The sequence below is a fragment of the Pongo pygmaeus genome, chromosome 20 (genome assembly GCF_028885625.2).
Source record: "Pongo pygmaeus isolate AG05252 chromosome 20, NHGRI_mPonPyg2-v2.0_pri, whole genome shotgun sequence".
Lineage (NCBI taxonomy): Eukaryota > Metazoa > Chordata > Mammalia > Primates > Hominidae > Pongo > Pongo pygmaeus.
Genome location: NC_072393.2, coordinates 44,496,238 through 44,515,633, shown reverse-complemented (window position 1 = coordinate 44,515,633; position 19,396 = coordinate 44,496,238). Strand labels below are relative to the sequence as shown.

Here is a 19,396-nt window from a genome sequence, read left to right as displayed (position 1 = left end):
TCCATTCATGCTCTAACGCAGGCCCGAGCAGGCAGGAAAACTGTCTGATATTTAGAATAGGAAGCGCACCCCCATCACTTACAAATACCAGCCTTGTCCCTTGTTGGGAAAGTCAAGAGACAAGCAAGGCTGACCAAATAGGAAGAGAAAAATCAGCACCAACCAATGGAACCCAAAGTCAACAGCTAATTCAGGACCCAATCAAGGTGCAACTACTGTACTTGGTTGTGAAGATCTCTTTGGTCTCTTTTGTGATTATTCATACACTGACTTTTTGAAGAGTCCTGGCCAGTTATCTTGGGGATGTCCCCCATTCTCAATGCATGATGATTTCCCTTTTATTGTTTGTTTGTTTTTGTTTTTGAGACAGGGTCTTGCTCTGTTGCCCAGGCTGGAGTGCAGTGGCGCAATCATAGCTCAGCATAACCTCGACCTCCTGGGCTCAAGCAATTCTCCCATGTCAGCCTCACAAGTATTAATAGCTGGGACTATAGGTGTGTACCACCACACCTGGCTAGTTTTTTGTTTGTTTGTTTGTTTGTTAGAAATAGGGACTCGCTATGTGACCCAGGCTGGTCTCGAGCTCCTGGGCTCGAGTGATCCTCTCACTTGAGCCTCCCAAAGTGCTGGGATGACAAGCATGAGTCAGCAGGCCCTGCCTATTACCTCATTATTAAATTTAGGTTCAAAATTTAGGTCAGGCCAGGCGAGGTGGCTCACACCTGTAATCCCAGCACTTTGGGAGGCTGAGGCAGGTGGACCACCCGAGGTCAGGAGTTTGAGACCAGCCAAACCAACATGGCTAAACCCCATCTCTACTAAAAATACAAAAAACTTAGCCAGGCATGGTGGTGTGCACCTGTAATCTCAGCTACTTAAGAGGCTGAGGCAGGAGAATCCCTTGAACCTGGGAGGCAGAGGTTGCAGTGAGCCAAGATCATGCCACTGCACTCCAGCCTAGGCTATAAAGCAAGACTTCATCTCAAAAAAAAAAATTAGGCCTAACACTTTTTAAAAATAAGAATTGCATATAGAACCTGGGCAGCGTGGTGAAACCCCATCTCTACAAAAAAAATACAAAAACTAGCCGGATGGGGTGGTGCACACCTGTAGTTCCAGCTACTAGGGAGGCTGAGGTAGGAGGATCACTTGAGCCTGGGAGGTCAAGGCTGCAGTGAGCTGTGATTACACTACTGCACTCTAGCCTGGGTGTCAGAGAGATACTCTGTCTCAAAAAAGAAAAAAAATTTATGTAGGAAATTTTGTGTCACATCAAGAGACACTGGCATCACAATGTCCCATTATTGGGATACTGTTCCATCACTTGGTTAAGAAGGTGCTTTCCAGAGTTCCCCCACCTCACTGCATAGGTACATTTTTTCCCCTTTGTAATGAATAAGGCATCTGTTGGGTGATAATTTTGGACTACTCCCCAACAACCTCTTACCAATGCTTTAGCATCCTTTGATGATCCAAATTATTTAACTTGGGACCCCCTGTGTTTCTTTTAATTTATCTGTAATAAACATATATTATCTGTAGAAGTAAATTGTTTAGTGCCTGTAAAAGTATGTAGACTGCATCTGGCTCACAGCAGTCACTTAATAACGGTATTAATTTTAAAAATCATCCCAGCGCCAGGGCTAAAATCTCTTATCTGAAAACCTATAGTTTCTTCATAAATTAGGCCCCCAACTCTTCAAATAGTGAGACCTGCCTGCACTCACATTAGGCTATTTATACCCTCTCTTCCACTAAGTGTGTATTTCTCTCCACACAAGCTTTTTTTTTTTTTTTTTTGAGACAGAGTCTCACTCTGTCGCCCAGGCTGGAGGGCAGTGACATGAGATCTCAGCTCACCACAACCTCTGGCTCCCGGGTTCAAGCGATTCTTCTGCCTTAGCCTCCCAAGTAGCTGGGACCACAGGCGCGCACCACATACCCGGCTAATTTTTATATCTTTAGTAGAGACAGTGTTTCACCATGCTGGCCAGGCTGGTGTCGAACTCCTGACCTCGAGTGATTCACCCGCCTCGGCATCCCAAAGTGCTAGGATTACAGGCGTGAGCCACCGCGCCCGGCCTCCACACAGACTTTGAAGCAGAAATATCATGCACTTTGGAGTACTGCCCCTACCCCCGGGGGATATTGCAGAACACTGTATGGATATCTGAACTGTATTTTAAAATCCAGGCCTGGCTCACGCCTGTAATCCCAGCTGCTTGGGAGGCCGAGGCAGGACGATCCCTTGAGCCCAGGAATTCAAAGTTGCAGTGAGCTATGTTCGAGCCACTGCCCTCCAGCCTGGGTGACAGAGCGAGACCCTGTCTCAAAAAAACTAGATAAATAAAAAATAAATAAAATAAGACCGGGCATGGTGGCTCACGCCTGTAATCCCAGCAATTTGGGAGGCCGAGGCGGGTGGATCACCTGAGGTCAGGAGTTCGAGACCTGCCTGGCCAATATGGCGAAACCCCATCTCTTCTAAAAAATACAAAAATTAGCTGGACGTGGTGCTGGGCACCTGTAATCCCAGCTACTCGGGAGGCTGAGGCAGGAGAATTGCTTGAACCCGAGAGGCGAAGATTGCAGCGAGCCGAGATCACGCCACTCTACTCCAGCCTGGGCAACAGAGCGAGACTCCGTCTCAAAAAAATAAAATAAAATAAATAACCCCCCCAAAATCCGGAATGCAAAACAAACCTAGGCCTACGCCTTTCACATAAGGAACTGCGTGTGGATCTGTGCTAAAAACTCTACCAATAATACAGTAATTTTACAACCCACAGCAGAAAATGCTTTCAAAGGAGGTTGTTACAAATAATGTAATAGTAGTCAAATTAGCGTTGGCTCTGAGTCCAGCACTGGGCTCCGCGCTGCACACGCAGTCTCACGCCGTCCTCACGATGGCGCTGTGGGGCCTGGCTGAGGTTTCTAGAGGAAGGGGCCTTGGGGAATCCAGGCTCTCTGGCTGTGTGACCCCTCCAAGCTAGCGACTTGGACTACGTGCAACAGACCAGGTATCTCTGGACTTCAGTTTCTCAAGAGAGGCGTCCATGAGGAGGTCATGCATACAAAGCATTTAGCACAGTGGCAGATACGAGCCAGTGGGCCTGGAGAATGATTTACCAGTGTGGGAGAGGCCTGGCTTCCAGAAAACTAGCTCTGGGGTGTCTGAGATCAGTCACCTTGAGGTCCCTGGTGCAATCTAGGGCCATCAGAAGGGACTGCAAAGACCCAAGGGCAGACGTAAAGGAAGAAAATGGGTCGTGGCCCCAGCCTGACCGATACTGAACCTCCGGATTAATTCAGTTGTCTATAGCTGGGGGGATGGGGAGGACACGGGAGTCCTAAGGTGGGAGGGTACAGGTTTGTCATTGCCACAGAGAGTGCGTGTGGTGAAGGGATTTAATTTAAGATCAGGCCCGGGCTTCTGAGAATCTGGCCCTGGGAAGCAACGTAAATACAAGAAAATCCCTGTGGCCAGGGACTTTGATCCAAGTGTTTCGAATCAGGCCCTGGGTCGGGATCACAGATAAGCGGTTTACCAACCGTGGACCTGTGTAGGATCCCACAGATGTGAGGGGTGGAGACGGCCGCAAGCAGGAGGCCAGAACCAGAAGGAAACGGAATTTGGGTGGGGGTGGGGAGCTAGGACCAGTCCCCCCGCGGGGGCGTCTTGGAGATGTGGAACTCGCACACCCAGAGGAGGTGTCTCTCCCAGGGGCGGGCCCCGGATCCTAGGGGCGCGGGGCTGGCCCCGCTCCCCGCCGGCCTCGCGGCAGCTGGGCCTCTCCCTCGCCGCACGCAACCCTCGCAGCTTCCCCGCCCGCCCTCGCTCCCGCTGGGCCCCGCAGCCGGAGGAGGGGCGGCCTCCCGCCCCCGCCCCCGCCCCCGCCCCCGCCCCCGCCCGCTGGATTTCAGAGTCACCGCCCCCGGCGCCAGGCTGCAACCGCCACGCCCCGGGAGAGGACCGACTGCCCAAACCGCCGGTCCCGGGGCTCCCTGGGCCACGCCGATCACGAGGAGCCCCCCGACTGCCTCCCAGAGCAAAGTGGGAAAGGGAAGCTTAGCCCGCCGCTGCCGCCTCCGAGCAGCCCGCCAGGTGAGCGCCGGGACAGGTAGGGGACCCAGGTCGGGACCCAAGCGTCAGTCCCGTTCTCGACCACAGCTGCGGCGCCCCGGGAAGGATTCCCGCGCCAGGCCTGCCCGGAGGGGCGGGTCCCTGGGAGTCCCATAACCCGCAGCGTCCCTTCCTCGGGCCCTCCCTCGGCCTGAGGCTCCTTTAAACCCAAAGTTATACAAATGCACGTTAGAAAGCCCTAAATCTGGAAGGGCTTTGCTTTGAACGTGGGTGTTCGAACGCCCAGGCCTCTCCACCCCTGCGCTCGTCCGCGGAGTCCACCATCCAAAACCCCTGACAAACGCTGCAAACCAACACGTGGGCGCCAACAGCCCGGGGAAGGCCAGGCCGCTTTTTACCGTTGCTGGATTTTCTGTCTTCTGGCCGTCAGTCCCTTCGCAGAATCTGTGAATCAGAAGCCTTGGAGGGCGGTTTCTTGATTTAGCAACTTGGGCACATTATGTGTTTCGCTACGGCCCCAACTCTCAATTTAAATTTTGTTCTGCCAAGTTACTTTTGCAATGTTCAGTGATATGTTCTAAAGCTCTGTGTACTGCCTCTTCAACTTTAGACAGCGTCTATTTACTCCATATTTTGAAAGACAAACATTATGGGAGTCTAGTTGTAAAATAAATAATACTTCTTTAAAAATGTTCCAGTAATACACGACTCTCAGACACGTAGGACAGGACAGAGCTTTGCATGGAAAACAACACGCCTTTAAACAACAACCTCTCCCTCACCACCGCCCCCAACCCCTGTCGGCCAAATACATTTTTTTGTAACTACATTACTTTTCAAAAATGGCAAGAAGTAACTCGTGATCGCTGGTGCCTCGTTTTTAACTTTTTCCACTTTTTATTCCTCTGGTATCTATTTCCAAATCTTTACAGTAGATTTTTGGATTGTTATTTCTTATTTCAACAACTTTTAAACAACGCGTCCATGGATCCCTTGCTAAAAATAGGAGACAACTTTGATCATCTCCGTGGTTTTCCTCCTCCCTATATAATCACCTCCCTGTATAGTCAGGACATTACTTTCGGCTTCTCTATTGGCTACTTTTCTAACATAAAATAATTTTTTTAACTTGTATTTATTGTTCCATTAAATATACCTAGTATCTGTTGACTTTCTTTTTGTAAGACTTGGCTAAGGAGCTTCTTTTTAAAAAATATATTTTTGGGCCGGGTGTGCGCGGTGGCTCAGGCTTGTAATCCCAGCACTCTGGGAGGCCAAGGCGGGCGGATCACCTGAGGTCAGGAGTTCAAGACCAGCCTGGCCAACATGAAACCCCGTCTCTACTAAAAGTACAAAAATTAGCCGGGCGTGGTGGTAGGCGCCTGTAATCCCAGCTACTCAGGAGGCTGAGGAAGGAGAATCGCTTGAACCCTGGAGGTGGAGGTTGCAGTGAGCCAAGATTGCGCCATTGCACTCCAGCCTGGGTGACAAGAGCGAGACTCTGTCTCAAAAAAAAAAAAAGTATATATGTACATATATATATGTGTGTGAATATGTATGTGTGTATATATATACACATATATATTTGAGACCCCGTCTCAATCAAATCAAATCAAATAAAAACTGTGTTGCCCAGGCTGGAGTACAGTGTCGTAATCATGGCTCACTGCAGCCTCAACCTCCTGGGCTCAATAGATCCTCCCACCTCAGCCTCCTGAGTAACTAGGGCTACAGGCGCACGCCCCCCCCCAAACACCACTAACTTTTGTATTATTTGTGGATACGGGGTTTTGCCGTGTTACCCAGGCTGGTCTCGAACTCCTGGGCTCAAGCCATCTGCTCGTCTTGGCCATCAAAAGTCCTGGGATTACAGGTGTGAGCCACCGGCGCCCAGACAAAAAGATATATTTTTAAAGTAACATTTTTGTATTTATGTAAATATTAATTTCTTCAATTCTAATCAAATTCTACATATGGCCTAGAAATCAAATAGAAAAGTTTGCTTTAATTTTTTTGTATAGTAAAAGTAATGTAATCTCTTTTAGAAAAATGGAAAACGAAGTGTTTTAGATTAAAAGAGATGAGTGAGACCTGCCACCCCCACTGGTGTTTGAGCCCCCACGGGGATCTTGTTAGGAGGAAACAGCTACAGAAGACCTGCCAGAGACTGTAGGGGAAATTGTTCAAGGAGTGAGTATTCATGGCAGAATGAATTTTTGAGGTGGAATCTCTCTCTGTCGCCCAGGCTGGAGTGCAGTGGCACAATCTCGGCTCACTGCAACTTCCACCTCCTGGGTTCAAGCGATTCTCCTGCCTCAGCCTCCCTAGTAGCTGGGATTACAGGCATGTGCCACCACGCCCGGCTAATTTTTTTGTATTTTTAGTAGAGACGGGGTTTCACCGTGTTGGTCAGCCTGGTCTCGAACTTCTGACCTTGTGATCCACCCACATTGGCCTCCCAAAGTGCTGGAATTACAAGCGTGAGCCACCACGCCTGGCCAGGTTGCCCTTAATCTTAGGAGATTCATTAGGAAGTACTGAAGAGTAGTTCATCAAGGCCGCCAGGCGCGGTGGCTTACGCCTGTAATGCCAGCACTTTGGGAGGCCGAGGAGTTCAAGACCAGCCTGGCCAACATGTTGAAACCCTGTCTCGACAAAAATAAAAATTTAGCAGGGCATGATGGCGGGTACCTGTAATCCCAGCTATTCGGGAGCCTGAGGCGGGAGAATCGCTTGAACCCAGGAGGTGGAGGTTGCAGTGAGCCGAGATCGCGCCATTGCACACCAGCCTGGGTGACAAGAGCAAAACTCTGTCCAAAAATAAAAGAGAGAGAGAGAGCGCAAATATGGCAAAATGGGGAGCATATAGCAATGTTCATTTGATTACTCTTTCAACTTGTCTATAGAATGAAATTTCATAGTAAAAATGGGGAGAAAATAAAGTAAGATTATTTTGAAATAAAGAAAGAGACAGAAGACATGTACACAGTAGCACAAACTATGGAGTCTAATATACCAGGATTCAAATCCCAGCAGGTTTTTTTTTACTTTGAGATGGGGTCTCACTCTGTTGCCCAGGCTGCAGTGCAGTGGCACAATCACAGCTCACTGCAGCCTTGACCTCCTGGGTTCAAGCAATTCTCCTGCCTCAGCTTCCTGAGTAGCTGGGATTACAGGTGTGCGCCACCACACCCAGCTAATTTTTATATTTTTAGTAGAGATGGGGTTTCATCATGTTGGCCAGGCTGGTCTCGAACTCCTGACCTCAGGTGATCCACCTGCCTTGGCCTCCCAAAGTGCTGGGGATAACAGGTGTGAGTGAGCCACTGCACCCGGCCTAGTTTTTTTGTTTGTTTGTTTGTTTCTATCATTCTTTTCCCTTGGTCCCAGCTTATAAAACCCACCATTCTCTTACTACCCAGTGGGGGTCTCAGTCTGTTTCGTAGAATGGAGGCTGCCCCATTCAGGAATCTTGAATAAAAGCCCATTAGATCTATAACTAAATTTGTTGTAATTTTGTCTTTTGACATGGCTCTGTTGCTTCTTTGTTGGGTGACCTTGGGCACGTTGCTGTCATCCTCCCCATGTGTCAGTTTCCCCATGTGCCTACTTCATGGGATGGTTTGAGGCTTCCGTGAGATTTTGTAAAGCAATTCCCACATGCCTAGAGCAAAGTAAGTGCTCAGTTAACAATAGCTGTTAGTATTCTGTGAGGGCATTTCCTTAACTATTATAGCCTGTTCACCTATGACTGATACTGTCAACATAACTGCTGCAGCTGGGCCCTTTCTTTTTCTTTTCTTCTTCTTTTTTTTTTAATTGAGACAGGGTTTCACTCTTACCCAGGCTGGAGTGCAGTGGCACAGTCTTGGCTCACTGCAGCCTCAACTTCCTGAGCTCAAGTGATCCTCCCACCTCAGCCTCCCGAGTAGCTAGGACCACAGGTGCACACCATCATGCCCAGCTAATTGTTAAATTTTGTTTGTAGAGACAGGGGTCTCACTATGTTACCCAGGCCGGTCTTAAACTCTTGGGCTCAAGCCATCCTCCTGCCTTGGCCTCTCAAAGTGCTGGGATTACAAGCGTGAGCCACAGCACCCAGTCACCACTTATTTTTCTAGGGATAGATTTGGAACTTGGTATTTTCTTTTTCCTTTTGCAAGTTCATCGAATGATCATGCCAGAGGTTCAGTTTTTGTCCTGCTGTGTTTCGCCTTGTTTTTTCCTAAGCACGTCTGTCCTTATCCCACATTCTTCTAGTCTCTGATGGCAGCATATGGAGGTGCCCACGTGGACTCCTCCAATCCCATAGCTGGGCATTTGCTGCTAATCATAGTAACTCCTCACAGTGGCAGCAAACATTTGTCGAGGGCCAGGCCCTGATCTCATGAAATTTCCCTACAACCGTGAGGGGCAGGGGTTATTAGAGGTCCATCATCTCTGATCCAAAACTCTTGAGGCCAGATGCATTTGGGAATCTAGACTTTGAATTTTTTTTTTTTTTTTTGAGACAGACTCTCCTTTGTCACCCAGGCTGGAGTGCAGTGTTGTGATCTCGGCTGACTGCCACCTCCACCTCCTGGGTTCAAGCCATTCTCCTGCCTCAGCCTCCCAAGTAGCTGTGATTATAGGCACGCACCACCACACCCAGCTCATTTTTGTATTTTAGTAGAGATGGGTTTCACTATGTTGACCAGGCTGGTCTCGAACTCCTGACCTCAAGTGATCTGCCTGCCTTGACCTCCCGAAGTGCTGGGATTATAGGCGTGAGTCACCATGCCCAGCCTAGACTTTGACTATTAAGCAAGTTGTACGGCGCCCATTTGGTATGTTACATAAGTCCCCTAGTAGGGCTGAGGAGCATTTGTGTAATCAAACACTATAGGCCTTCAGTGAAATGCACGTTCATTCTCAGGGGAGTAACTAAAGACTATACAAAACCTCATGACAGCTCGAGTCAGCTCCTACCACCAAATGGGTCTGGGAAAAACTCGGTTTTCTGAGCTTTTGAACATGTAGATTGTGGATGACAGATGTAGACCTGCATATTTCCCGTCTTGCAGAGGGGGTATCCTAACACACGAAGAGAGAAAGGGCCAGCCGTGGTGGCTCATGCCTATAATCCCAGCACTTTGGGAGGCTGAGGTGGGCAGATCATTTGAGGTCAGGAGTTCTAGACCAGCCTGGCCAACATGGTGAAACCCCATCTCTACTAAAAACACAAAAATTAGCCAGGCATGGTGGTGTGTGCCTGTGGTCCCAGGTCCAGAAGAGGCTGAGGCAGGAGGATCGATTTAGTCCAGGAATTGGAGGCTGCAGTGAGCTATGATCACGGCCATGCACTCCAGCCTGGGCAACACAGTGAGACCCTATCTCAAAAAAAATTTTTTTTTTTTTTGCTTTTGATAATCATTCACGTTCTGGGTACTTGTGGCTTATTCCTTATTTTGTATTTGTATTATTTATAATATTTGTATTTGTAATATTTGTATTATTGTGCTATATAGTAGTCCATCTTACCTTATTAATGACTTATTTGTATGTGCTACAGTGGACGGGCATCTGGGACTTTTCCAATCTGAAGCTGTTAGGAACACCACCACCATGAATATTCTTGTATGTGTTTTCTGGCTCTGGGGTGGAGTTGCTGGGTCACGGGGCTGGCACATTTTCATTTTTACTTCAGTAAAAAATGTCCAACGGGCCAGGCACAATGGCTCGTGCCTATAATCCCAGCACTTCGGGAGGCCAAGGCAGGCAGATCACTTGAGCTCAGGAGGTTGAGACCAGCCTGGCCAATGTGGTGAAACCCTGTCTCTACTAAAAATACAAAAATTAGCAGAGCATGGTGGCAGGTGCCTGTAATCCCAGCTACTTGGGAGTCTGAGGCACAAGAATCACTTGAACCCAGAAGGTGGAGGTTGCAGTGAGTCGAGATCATGCCACTGCACTCCAGCCTGGGCGATAGAGTGAGATTCAGTCTCAAAAAAAAAAAAGCCCAACGGTTTCCAAAGTGATTCCAAATGGATTCCACCAGGAATGTATGGGAGTTCTCTGATAGTATTTTTAGTGAATTGCAGTAACATTGCACTGTTTTGTGTTTGCTCATTTTCTTTTTTCTTTTCTTTTCTTTCTTTTTTTTTTTTTTTTTTTTTGGAGATGGGGTCTCACTCTGTCACCCGGACTGGAGTGCAATGGCGGAATCTCGGCTCACTGTAGCCTCAACTTCTGGGCTCAAGCGATCCTCCCACCTCAGCCTCTCAAATAACTGGGACTACACACACGCACCACCATGCCCTGCTAATTTTTTTGTAGAGACGGGGTTCTCACTATGTTGCCCAGGCTGGTCTTGAACTCGTGGTCTCAAGCGATCATCCCACCTCAGCCTCCCAAAGTGCTGGGATTACAGGCATGAGCCATCACACCCGGCTGTACATTTGCTTTTACATTGTCAAGGTGGAAACATCTACAGTCTGTTCTGTTTCCATATTTAAGCCCTACATGCTTTAACTGCAAAGTTTGCCGTGTTTTTTTAATCAGCTTTTTTGAGGTGTAATTTACATACCAAAAAATTCAGCCCTGTTAAAGTGGACAACTTTGTGGTTTTTAGTGACTTTACAGAGTTGTGCAAGCATCACCACCGTAACAAAGCATGTTCATCATCCCCAAAATATCCCTTGTGCCTATTTGTAGTCACTCTGTTCCCAGCCTAGCCCAAGGCAACTACTAATCTACTTTCTGATCAAATAGATTTGTCTTTTCTGGTCATTTCATAGAAGCACATCATATAATATGTGGCCTTTTGCATCTGGCCTCTTTCATGTAGCATATTGCTTTGGAGTTTATTCATACTATAGCATGTTTATTCCTTTTTATTGCTTAACAATATTCTATTTTGTGGACATGGCACATTTTATGTATCCATTTATCAGCTAATAGACATTTGGAGTATTTCCAAATGTATAATGCTGCTATGAACATTAGCAGATGAGAGTTTGTATGGAGGTAGAAGGTGTGTTTTCATTTCTCTTGGGTAGATAATCTAGTCGTAGAATTGCTGGGTCTCACGTAAGTTTATGTTTAAGTTTTTTTTAATTTTTTTTTTTTTTTTTTTGGAGACAGGGTCTTATTCTGTCTCCCAAGCTGGAGGGTGGTGGCATATTCGTAGCTCACTGCAGCCTGAAACTCCTGGACTCAGGCGATCCTCCTACCTCGGCCTCCCAAAGTGCTGACATTACAGGCATGAGCCACTGCACCCAGCCATGTTCAACTTTTTTTTTTTTTTGGAGATAGAGTCTTGCTCTGTTGTCCAGGCTAGAGTGCAGTGGTACAGTCTTGGCTCACTGCAACCTCCACCTCCCAGGTTCAAGTGATTCTCCTGCCTCAGCCTCCCAAGTATCTGGGATTACAGGCGCCCACCACCATACCCGGCTGATTTTTGTGTTTTTAGTAGAGACAGGGTTTCACCATGTTGGCCAGGCTGGTGTCGAACTCCTGACCTCAGGACTCCCAAAGTGCTGGGATTACAGGTATGAGCTACCGAGCCTGGCCTCAACTTTTAAAGAAACTGCCTAATGGTTTTCCAGGTTGGCTGTACATCTTACATCCCCACCAGCGATGTCTGAGGGTTCCAGTTTCTTTGTATCCTCAACTACACCTGTCAGTATCGTCAGTTTGAATAATAGCCAGGGTAGTGGGTATGAAGTGGTGTCTCATTGTGAATTTAATTGACATTTCCCAGCTGGGCATGGTGGCTCATGCCCACAATCCCAGCACTTTCAGAGGTCAGGGAAGGAGGATCCCTTGAACCCAGGAGTTCAAGACCAGCCTGGGCAATATAGGAAGATCCATCTCTATAGAAAATTCAACAATTAGCTGAATGTGATGGTGGGTGCATCTGTAGTCCCAGCTACTTGGGAGGTTGAGATGGGAGAATCACTTGAGCCCAGGAGGTTGAGGCTGCAGTGAGCCAAGATCATGCCACTGCACTCCAGCCTGAGCAACAGAGAAGACCATATCTCAAAAAAAAAAAAAAAAAAAAAAATTGTGTTTTCCTAATGACTAATGAAGTGGAGCATCATTTCATGTGCTCATTACTCATTTGTATATGTTCTTTGGTGAAATGTCTACTCAAATCTTTTGTCTTTCTTTCTTTTTTATTTTTTTTTGAGACGGAGTTTCGCTCTTGTTGCCCAGGCTGGAGTGCAATAGCGTGATCTCAGCTCACTGCAACCTCTGCCTCCCAGGTTCAAGCGATTCTCCTGCCTCAGCCTCTTGTGTAGCTAGGATTACAGGCTAATTTTTTGTATTTTTAGTAGAGACAGGGTTTCACCATGTTGGCCAGGCTGGTCTTGAACTCCTGACCTCAGGTGATCCACCTGCCTCAGCCTCCCAAAGTGCTGGGATTACAGGCGTGAGCCACTGTGCCCAGCCTTTTGTCCATTTTTAAACTGGTTTATCTCATTGAGTTGTATGAGTTCTTTATATATTCTATACACAAGTGCTTTATCAGATCTATAATGTGCAAGTACAAAAGTTTTAACTTATGATAATGCCTAATTTATCCATTTTTTCTTTTATGAATCATAGTTTTTGGTGTTGGATCTAAAAAATCTCTGCTTAACACAAGATCATGAGATTTTCTCCTGTTTTCTTCTCAAAGTTTTATAGTTTTAACTCTTAAATTTAGATGTATGATTAATTTCATGTTGATTCTGGTATGAGGTAATGGTCTAAATTCATCTTTTTGCATACAGATTTCCAGTTGTCCCAGCACCATTTGTTGAAAAGAGTCTTTTTCCCAAGAAAACCCATAAGTAAAGCCAATGTAAAGAGAATGCCCCTAGCCTCCAGGTCAAAAGGATTCCTTTTTTGTGAACTTTATCAAATAGCTGTAACACAGATACAGTTTTATGTTTTTCCTAGAATTTCTCATAGCTTTAATTTTTCCATTTTGAAAGAGGCGTTTTTCTGTTGGTAACTCATCCAATCCATTTCTTTGGATTTCTTTTTCTTCTTGTAGACATTCTTCCTTTTATAGTATCCTGTTCTTACTCTGTTTAGAACATCTTTGCAAATCTAAGTGTTCCCAGGACTAGCTACATAATTTGCATGGCCCATTGCAAAATGAAAATGCAAGGCCACTTGTTCAGAAATAATTAAGAATGTTGAGGCCAGGCTCAGTGGCTGAGGCCTGTAATCCCAGCACTTTGGGAGGCTGAGACGGGAGAATCATTTGAGGTCCGGAGTTTGAGACCAACCTGGGCAACATAGTGAGACCCTGTCTCCACACACACACACACACACACAATTTTTAATTTAAGAGAATGTTGGCCGGGCATGGTGGCTCATGCCTGTAATCCCAGCACTTTGGAAAGCCGAGGTGGGTGGATCACCTGAGGTCAGGAGTTCAAGACCAGCCTGACTAACATGGTGAAACCCCGTCTCAACCAAAAATACAAAAATTAGCCGGGCATGGTAGTGCACACCTGTAGTCCCAGCTATTTGGAAGGCTGAGACAGGAGAATCGCTTGAACCCAGAAGTGGAGGTTGCAGTGAGCCAAGATCACTCCACTGCACTCCTGCCTGGGTGACAGAGTAAGACTCCATCTCAAAAAATAAATAAATAAAAATAAATAAATAAAAAGAATGTTGAGGCTGGGAGTGACAGCTCATGCCTGTAATCCCAGCACTTTGAGAGGCTGAGGCAGGCAGATTGCCTGAGGTCAGGAGGTCAAGATCAGCCTGGCCAACATGGTGAAACCCTGTCTCTACTAAAAATACAAAAATGAGCTGGGAACGGTGGCTCATGCCTGCAATCCCAGCACTTTGGGAAGCTGAGGCGGGTGGATCACCTGAGGTCAGGAGTTCGAGACCAGCCTGGCCAACATGGCGAAACCTCGTCTCTACTAAAAATACAAAAATTAGCCTGGCTTGGTGGTTCGTGCCTGTAATCCCAGCTACTCGGGAGGCTGAGGCTGGAGAATCACTTGAACCCAGGAGGTGGAGGTTGCAGTGAGCTGAGATCATGCTATTGCACTCCAGCCTGGGCAATAAGAGCAAAACTCCATCTCAAAAATAAATAAAAATAAAAATAAAAAAATTAGCCGGATGTGGTGGTGGGCGCCTGTAGTCCCAGCTACTTGGGAGGCTGAGGCAGGAGAATCACTTGAACCCAGGAGGCGGAGGTTGCAGTGAGCTGAGATTGTGTCATGCACTCCAGCCTGGGTGACAGAGAAAGACTCCATCTCGAAAAAAAAAAGAAAAGAAAAAGAATGTTGAGATGGCCACAGTGGAGCATTGAAAAGAGGGTGGGCCACATGTGAATGCACAGGTTGCATGCCCTGAGTGTACCAGTTAGGGTTTTTTCTTTTCCTCCATGTTCTTTTGGTCCTGTGAATTGTCTCTGTTTCCTCTGGGGTCAGTTCACTTTCCTTCTGCTTGTTTACTTTAATGTTTCTCTTTCAGGCTGCTAGTTTTCTTAAACATCTGATGGTCCTTGCTATCTGTCAGTTTTTCAAACAAGAGGCTGGGTGACTGATTGTGGTTTTTTGTTTGCTTGTTTTTAAGTCAGTGGTATGAGATTTGGGGCTGTTATAAATACAGTCCTTTCCCAGTGGCCTCTTGGTCAAGTTGGATGGATGACTGTGAACTCTGTGTTCTGTGGACAGCACTTATTCATGTTAGCAGGGAGGAAAACAGTCTTTGTGCTGGGAGCTCACTCCCGGATGCCAGATGGGGAGGGCTTTACTCAGTAACACCAGCAGCATTCACACTTCCCAGGGGCTCTGTGCAATTTTTTTTTCTTTTATTTTTTTCTTTGAAATGGGGTCTCACTCTGTCACCCAGGCTGGAGCACAGTGGTGTGATCATAGTTCACTGCAGCCTCCACCTCCTGAGCTCAAGCACTCCTCCCACCTCAGCCTCCCGAGTAGCTGGGACTACAGGTGCTTGCAACCATGTCTGGTTAATTTTATATTTTGTAGAGATGGAGGTCTTGCTATGTTGCCCAGGCTGGTCTGGAACTCCTGGCCTCAAGCAATCCCCCTGCCTCATTCTCCCAAAATGTTGGGATTACAGGCATAAGCCACCGTGCCCAGCCAAAATAGTTAAAAATTAATAAGGGATGAGAGGCTAAGGCAGGAGAATCACTTGAACCTGGGAAGCAGAGGTTGCAGTGAGCCGAGATCACGCCACTGCACTCCAGCCTGGGTGACAGGGTGAGACTCCGTCTCAAACAAACAAACAAACAAACAAAAATTAATAAGGGAGAATCGGGTAGAGGAAAGTATCCGGAAGGTATGAAAAGGAAACCATTCTGTGTAAACTTTTTGTAAGATTGACAATACCAATGCCAGGTGCTGGCAACTGCAATGCATATAGAATTTTTGGGAATGCAGATGGCACAATCATGCTGGAAAACTGCTGGGCATTTTCTTGTAACGTTAAATATACACCTGCCATGTGACTCAAAAATTCTACTCCTAAGTATCTACTCAAGAGCAATGAAAACGGCTGGACGCGATGGCTCACTCTTATAATCCCAGCACTTTGGGAGGCCGAGGCAGGCAGATCACTTGAGGTCAGGTGTTCGAGACCAGCTTGGCCAACATGGTGAAACCCGTCTCTACTAAAAATACAAAAATTAACCAGGCGTGGTGGTGCACACCTGTAATCCCAGCTACTTGGAAGGCTGAGGCAGGAGAACTGCTTGAACCCGGGAGGTAGATGTTGCAGTGAGCCGAGATTGCACCACTGCACTCCAGCCTTGGTGACAGAACAAGACTGTCTACAAAAAAAAAAAAAAAAAGCAATGAAAACATATGTCCACACAAACACTTGTACATGAATATTCATAGCAGCTTTATTCATAATACCCCTAAGCTGGAAACAACCCAAATGTCCATCATACTGAGTGGATAAACAGGTTGTAGATTATGTGTTTAGTGGACTATTACCCAGCAATAAAAAGGAATAGACTACTGATTGATACACAACAAGTGGATGGGCCAAGCGCAGTGGCTCATGCCTGTAATCCCAGCAATTTGGGAGACCAAGCTGGGAAGATCGCTGAGCCCAGGAGTTCAAGGCTAGCCTGGGCAACATAGCAAGACCCTGTCTCAAAAAAAATTTAAAAATTAGCCAGGCATGGTGGGGTGCACCTGTGGTCCCAACTACTTGGGAGGCTGAGATGGGAGGATTGCTTGAGCCTGGGAGGTCATGGCAGCAGTGAGCTATGATGGCGCCACTGCCCTCCAGCCTGGGCAACAGAGTGAGACCCTGCCTCAAAAAAAAAAAAAAAAAAGAGTATGAATGAATCACACAGACATTATGCTGAAGGAGAGGACAAATAACCCTAAGCCATGCCTACAACCCAAGAAATATTACAGGCATGAGCCACTGCGCCTGGCCCAGATGCCTTCTTCACAAGGAGACACATACTGTGTGTATCAGTCAGGATCCAACCAGGAGACAAATTCACACAGTAATTTAAACAGCGATTGTTTAGTATACAGAATTGTTAACTATAATAGGGGATTAGAGTAAGAGGAACTGGTTACTAAGAAATAAAGAGAATGCTAACGAATGTAGAAATAGACTGAGCACAATGGCTCACACCTGTAATCCCAGCACTTTGGGAGGCGAGGCAGGTGGATCACGAGGTCAAGAGATCGAGACCATCCTGGCCAACATGGTGAAACCCCGTCTCTACTACAAAAAATTAGCTGGGCGTGGTGGCGTGTGCCTGTAGTCCCAGCTACTCAAGGAGGCTGAGGCAGGAGAATAGCTTGAACCCAGGAGGCAGAGGTTGCGGTGAGCCGAGATCGTGCCACTGCACTCCAGCCTGGGTGACAGAGAGAGACTCCATCTCAAAAAAAAAAAGAAAGAAAAAGAAAAAAGAAAGAAAGAAATAGCAGATACAAGGAGCAGCCACTCCTCCTAAGTCTAAGATAGCCCGAGAAAGATGAGAGCCCCAGGCTGAGACCCCGACCTTGCTGGAGTAGTCTTGGCCATGGCTCACCGAAGGACAAAGGCATCCCTATGGTGCGGCACCAGTAGAATGCGGCAGAAGTCCATCCAGTAAGATGGTGGGGAAAGCAGCTGACAGGGAAGTGTCTCAGCTGAGGTGGGTGCTGCTGACTGCCATATTTCAGGAGCCATGTGCCAGAGAAACTTCTTGACACTAAAGAAACCGCACGCATGTAGGAGTCAGAGGCTGGAAAAGCATGCTCGCTGCAGGAGTAGCGGCCCTGCAGGAGCCAAGTCTGGAAACTGGAAGCCAAACCCTTTCCTCCTACAACGTCTCTCCAGCGCCCTCTACTGAAAAAAATTTAGCATCATGTCAGTCAGCAAAGGAAGAAGATTTAAAGGGCCAAACTCCAATTATTATTATTATTATTTTTTTTTTTTTTGAGACGAAGTTTCGCTCTTGTTGTCCAGGCAGCAGTGCAGGCGTGAGCCACCGTTCCAGGCGCTTTTTTTTTTTAACAGCGTCCCTGGGTGGGCTAGAACCAAACTCCAGTTTCGCAGCTTAGAACAATGAGGTCGTAGGTTGATAGCCGACACACTATGATTCCATTTACGTGAAATTATAGAATAGAAAAATTGAATTTATAGTAACAGAAAGCAGCCGGGCGCGGTGGCTCACGCCTGTAATCCCAGCACTTTGGGAGGCCGAGGCAGGCGGATCACTTGAGTCCAGGAGTTCAAGACCAGCCTGGCCAACATGGTGAAACCCTGTCTCTACTAAAAATACAGAAATTAGCCGGGCGTGGTGGTGCGCACCTGTAATCCCAGCTACTCCGGAGGCTGACGTAGAAAAATCTCTTGAACCCGGAAGGCGGAGGTTGCAGTGAGCCGAAATCGCGCCCCTGCACTCCAGCCTGGAGGACAGAGCAATACTCCTCAAAAAAACAAAACAAAACAGAATAGTAGTTGACGTTGGGTGGGAGTGGGGAGGTTGGCTGGGAAGGGATAAACCTTTTGGGGCAATAGAAATGTTCCATATCGGCTGGGAGTGGTGACTCACACCTGTAATCCCAGCACTTTGGGAGGCCGAGTTGGGTGGATCACCTGAGGTCAGGAGTTTGAGACCAGCCTAGCTAACATGTGAAATCCCATCACTACTGAAAATATAAAAATTAGCTGGGTGTGGTGGCGCACGCTTGTAAGCTCAGCTACTTGGGAAGCTGAGGCGGAAGGATTGGTTGAACTTGGGAGGAAGAGATTGCAGTGAGCTGAGATCACGCTACTGCACTCCAGCCTGGATGACAGAGTAAGACTCCATCTCAAAAAAAAAAAAAAAAAAAGATTTAAAATCAATTGAAATAAAATTGCACACTTTAAACAGATACAACTAATAAAACTTAACTAATAAAGTAAAAACAATACTTTATAAAATGAACACAGTTAATTGAGGCTGCTGCTGTGTTAGTAAAACCCGTTCAATACAATGAACCTTGAAGATGAAAGTATATTATTTGAGCCATGCGCAGTGGCTCACGCCTGTAATCCCAACACTTTGGGAGGCCAAGGCGGGAGGATCACTTGAGGTCAGAAGTTTGAGACCAGACTGGCCAACACGGTGAAACCCCGTCTCTACTAAAAATACAAAAAATCAGCCTGGCATGGTGGTGCGCACCTGTGATCCCAGTTACTCTGGAGGCTGAGGCAGGAGAATTGCTTGAACCTGGGAGGTGGAGGTTGCAGTAAGCGGAGATCATGCCATTGCACTCCAGCCTGGGCTCATGCCTGTAGTCCCAGCACTTTGGGAGGCCGAGGCGGGTGGCTCACCTGAGGTCAGCAGTTCAAGACCAGCCTGGCCAACATGGTGAAACACTGTCTTCACTAAAAATACAAAAATTAGCCGGGTGTGGGTGGCACGCACCTGTAATCCCAGCTACTCGGGAGGCTGAGGCAGGAGAATCCCTTGAACCTGGGAGGCGGAGGTTACAGTGAGCCGAGATCGTGCCACTGCACTCCAGCCTGGGTGACAGAGTGAGACTCTGTCTCAAAAAAATATATATATATATATTATTTGGTTTATTTCCGAAAGTAGCTGGACAGACCAGGTGAAAATAGAGAGAAATGTCTAAGGAGTGCCAGCTGTTCGGGTCTCCTCACTTCAGCTTCTAGACTAGGATGGAAGAAGCCTCAGATGACCCAGCCCCATCCACCATCTGACGTCAAAGGCACAAGTTCCCTAAGTGAGGACCGCATAGCTGATCCCAGTCCCCAGAGCCATAAAAAAAAAAAAAAAAAAAGAAGAATGGCTTATTATAAATATACTCTGGCAAAATTATACTCTGGACA

The 19,396-nt window shown here is 47.0% G+C and overlaps 1 protein-coding gene across 2 annotated transcripts in view; it reads left to right on the top strand.

Moving 5' to 3' along the window:
* The first annotated feature begins 3,719 nt into the window (after positions 1-3,719).
* FBXO17 (F-box protein 17) overlaps positions 3,720-19,396 on the top strand; it is a 34,225-nt gene continuing 18,548 nt past the window's right edge. Inside the window, exon 1 of one of the 2 annotated variants that reach the window (XM_054462620.2) lies at positions 3,720-4,121. The gene's annotated coding sequence lies outside the window, so the exon portion shown is untranslated. The remainder of the gene's footprint in view (positions 4,122-19,396) is intronic. The other variant, XM_054462621.2, reaches the window with a different exon arrangement.